The sequence below is a fragment of the Acinonyx jubatus genome, chromosome B1 (assembly GCF_027475565.1).
Source record: "Acinonyx jubatus isolate Ajub_Pintada_27869175 chromosome B1, VMU_Ajub_asm_v1.0, whole genome shotgun sequence".
In the NCBI taxonomy this organism is placed as follows: Eukaryota; Metazoa; Chordata; class Mammalia; order Carnivora; family Felidae; genus Acinonyx; species Acinonyx jubatus.
The window spans coordinates 128,050,131-128,055,002 of NC_069382.1; positions in this window are offsets into that span (position 1 = coordinate 128,050,131).

Below are 4,872 nucleotides of genomic sequence, written 5' to 3' on the forward strand. Positions count from 1 at the left end.
GGAGGGGCAGAGAGAGAGAGAGAGACAGACAGAATCTGAAGCAGGCTCCAGGCTCTGAGTTGTCAGCACAGAGTCCGACGTGGGGCTCAGACCCACAAACCACAAGATCATGACCTGACTGAAGTCAGACGCTTAACCAACTGAGCTACCCAGGGGCCCCTGTATCATTTTTAATTTGATAATGTTGTTCACATCTATGTGCATTACTGAACAGTTGGTGTATGTGGCAGGTATTTTGAATTAGCTTCTTTTAAATATTATTTAACAGAAGACCATAGAGGAAGGGAAGGAAAAAAAAGTTATAGAGAGGGAAGCAAACCATAAGTGAGAACAAACTGAGGGTTGATGGGGTGGGGAAGGTGGGTGATGGGCATTAAGGAGGGCACTTGTTGGGATGAGCACTGAGTATTTTATTAAGTGATGATTTACAGGAATCAACTCTTGATGGCAAGACTACACTGTATGTTAGCTAACTTCACAATAAAACAAAATAAATAAATAAATATTACTTATAAGAATGGAGAAGCCAAATAAAATCAAATCAACATTTTGTGGCATAGAATTAAAACTATTTCCGTGCAAATTGATTGTTATTAACACAGTTGTATACAATTGCCAAACCAGATTCACATGGGATATCTGTCAAATACCATGATGAAATCAAACTCATTATGTCTATGGCATTTCTCTGATAGAGACAAAAAAATTATGTTAGTCCCGTGTTTCTTCTTTTTGGTGAACCAATACACCTCTACTAATAAGTGAAATTGCAAATGTCATTTCTTTTCCTCCAATATATTGCATGATATTCCAGTTTCTCATAGAGTTTCATAAGTGACATAAGAACCAGCTGTAATTATCACATTATGAGAAAGCAGCCAACTGGTATTATAAAGACAAGATTGGATGATTTCCAGAGATAAACTGATGGATGGATGTACACAGACTTCAGTGAAAAATTTCCGTTTTTACAAGTGGTAGTAATGACATGAGGACAAGAAGAAAAAAATGAAATTGAATATATGTGAATAGACATTTTGAAGTGGTTCATATGTTTTAAACATTGTGAAGTGAATACTGGGTATCTAAGAGAAAATTAAATTCTCTAATGTCTCTGAAAACTATTTCCTAGGTGAATGGCTTTATTTATGTCTAAAAGTGTAAGGATCAGAGTTTGAGGAGAGTAAAGTCTACTTGGGACAATACTCGGGAACTTCATCGTGATTTACAAGACTAAAATACGTATCCTTACTATCTATACACTTGACTGCACTTTAGCAGTGCCCTGGACATATCTCTGGCATTGTGCTTCTAAATGTATTACATATATCTTTTCGTATTTCTGTTTTGCTCATGAGACTGTAAGAATTTAAAAAAAAAAGCTTCTTGTTATTCATCTTCATATCTTTAGTGACTATCTTTATCCTGGAACATATTGGTGCTTTATACATTTGTGTTAAAGTAATAAATGAATAAACATTTTTTGTGAAGTTGGAGACCTTTTTTTCCTGGTTGCTACAGAGTAAAGTCCAACAGAAGTTGTAAACTTAGGGAAAGAAAAGAAATATGAAACAACTTTGATAGTGCTTGGCAATCCATTAAAGATGATTAAAAGAATAATTATGTAGCAGCAAAATTATATCCTTCTTCGCATTATTTTCTATTAAATTTATATGTGTAAATCTTATATCCTAATAAAATATTATTAATTATTGCAATACTCTAACTGGTTTCCCTGCTCTGTCTGGAGCAGTTTACTCACAACAAAGCGTATAGAGCAATCATGTTAAATGTAGGTCAAGTAATATTATTCCTCTGCTCAAACGCCTTCAGTGGTTTCCTGATGATGAACAAGATTTGCCATCTCTGGCTTCTCCAACTTCTCTGACTTCCTCGTCCTGGCTCTCCTTCTAGTTCACTCTGTTCCACCCCGCTGATGCCAAGTGTAGTGCTGCCTTAGGGCATTTGTCCTTGGAGTATCCCTCTGTCTGGAAGGCTTCTCCTCTAGAAATCACAAGCCTTGTGTCCTTACCTCCTCCTGGTCCTTACTCAGATTCCACCTTTTCAGTGAGGAATTCCATGCATCCTGTTTGAATCACCACTGATCCCTGAGATTGTTATCCACGTGTAACTTTCCTTACCCTCTTGCCTCTGCTTTAATGATCATTTATCACTAACATACTATGTATTTTATTTATCGTTCTTAGTGTTGTCTCATCACAAGGGAAGGGATTTTGGCTTTTTTTTTTCTTTTGTTTTTCAGTGTTTATAAATTCCAGCACCCAGAAGAGTGTCTGGAATTTGGTAGACATTCAAAAAAAAAATGTTGAGTTGATGAAAAAAATAAACACTTGATAGTAGATGCATTTTATCGTGATATACTACGTTTTGTGATGACATCTTTATCCTTATATTAAAATGTATCCTCAAAATAATAAATTCCATATTTGACACATAGAGGACATTGCTTTTGCACGCAAATACTAAATTCCAACACAAAAATTTCCAAGATCCTCTCTTTTCAAGGCAGATAGGAATAAAATATGCAATGTTGAATTAGGAATAAAACATTTTTTTTAGATCCCAGACTACTAATTGGCCTTTTGAAAGAAATAATTTTCTTTTTTGTAGTGCTAATCCTAAAAAGTATTTCTGTCTAATACATGATCAAGACCATTAATAAATATCTATCTTTGAAACTACTTCATAGAGGGATGCCTGGTTGGCTCAGTTGGTTAAGTGTATGACTCTTGATTTTAGCTCAGGTCATGATCTCATGGTTTGCGAGATTAAGTCCCATGTTAGGGGATTCTCTCTTTGGATTCTCTCTCTCTTTTCTGCCCCTTCCCCACTTTTGTGCACTGTCTCTCTAAAAATAAATAAACTTAAAAAAAAACCTACTTCATAGAGTATAATATGCACCAAAGAACTTTACGAAAGTAGCACCAGCATTGCCAATTTTTATTTTTAACTGATAAACTATGTTATCATGGTAAACACTACAATGTAAGTCAATATCAAGGCAATGATGAATACCTTTGTAAATTTAGTGAGTTTCCCAAGACACTAAATGATTTTCCAGCTTATCATAGATTTCATGTGTGACATGAGAATCAGCTGTGACCACCCCATCGTTAGATAAACGCCCACAAACTGGCAGCTGACAAACAAATTTGGATGACTTCCAAAGACTCAGGAAAAAACCTTTAACTCAAACTCTGGCTCAACCACCCCTCTGTCCAGAAGGTAAGGACAAAAAGATTATATTTGAATAAAACATGATTACAGTTCATAAAATACTCCCAAGATTTTGTCTTGAAAATGAATGGGTAAGGGAAAACATGTAGGTGGTAAGGGTTGGAGTCAAGCTAGCTGTCTGTTTTCTGGTCTTCATGTCTTTTTAAAGCTTGTTTTTGTACCTTTTCGATAATGAAAACAAGATGTGCATACCTTCCAAATACCTAATCTTACCCTGTGACCTCAACCTGGCCAACAACCAAACCCTCTCCCCTCAACCAAAAATTCAAACCCTCCCAGAATAAATATGCCTTTGAGTCAGGAAGACCTTTTACATTATTGTGCAGTTATGCGATGCCTGCACAGCTTAGTATTAGTCATTAATGAAGTAGATTAGCACTTGTCCTGGTCCTTCAGATAATGGCAGTGTTAAGGTAACGTGTTCCAACACTTTGATAAGCCCCCTGGTTTGGCTTAACCCCCCAAAGTGTCAGAATATTACTTGGATCACGTATAGAGTTGATATTGCTGCTATTTTCCCAGTCTAGAGATAATACAGGTCAAAAAAATGGAACAACATGTGAAGTGCTGTACTTAACCGCACTGAACTTTTTTGTGTGTGGTATTTGACAGTGATTTATATATTTTTGTATCATGTATAAGGATATCTCATGGAGAATTTTAATTTCTCTACAAATAGTAAACTATCATTTTTATTTAAGCTGTCATTTTATTTCCTTTATATTTATTTTTTTAACCTTTTCTTTTTGTTTTGTTTTTGAAAGTCCAAAGCTAGTACCCTGCTATCTACCTGAATTTTGGAAATATTATAGAAACTGAAATTTGATGAGCCACCAGAAAATCATATTTACATAAGGTTTATTTTTATTTATTTATTTATTTTTTAAAAGCGAGAGAGAGAACAGAGAGAGAGTGTGTGAGCAGGGGCAGAGGAGGGTCAGAGAGAGGGAGACACAGAATCCGAAGCAGGCTTCAGGCCCTGAGCTGTCAGCACAGAGCCCTATGCGGGGCTTCAACTCAGGAGCTGTGAGATCATGACCTGAGCCGAAGTCGATTAACTGACTGAGCCACCCAGGCGCCCCCAAAATCAAATTTATATAGAAGAAACGGTTTCAAAACACAAAATCATTTTGAGTTAACAAAGTGTCATGTTTTGAGTGGTGGAAGAAGTATTTCTTTATTGTTTCTTAGCACAGCAGTTATGAATAATCACCATCCTTGGATACCATCCATCTCCTGCTCTGCCCTGCTGCAAGTCAGATTATGACTGGGACTAGATGTCATTTTGAATACAATAAAATCCACAACCATGCTGAGGTGCCGGGAAAAATATTCTCGCAATTACAAACACTATAAAAGAAAAATGCCTGGAAGTTGGTGCTTTCACGAAAATGTACATATTACTTGGCGACTTCTTGGATGTATCTGAAGAAGGCAGCAATAGGCTGGGATGAGGTGACCTGGGCTCCTATTAATTGATAGAGAACGAGGGAGATATTTTTGGAGAAATAAAATGTTAAAGGAAATAGTTTGCTCTTCATCTAAGGAGCAACTGTCAGTAACGTTGCAGAAAGAAATAATAAAGATTCCTATATATTTGGTTTTAATCTGTTT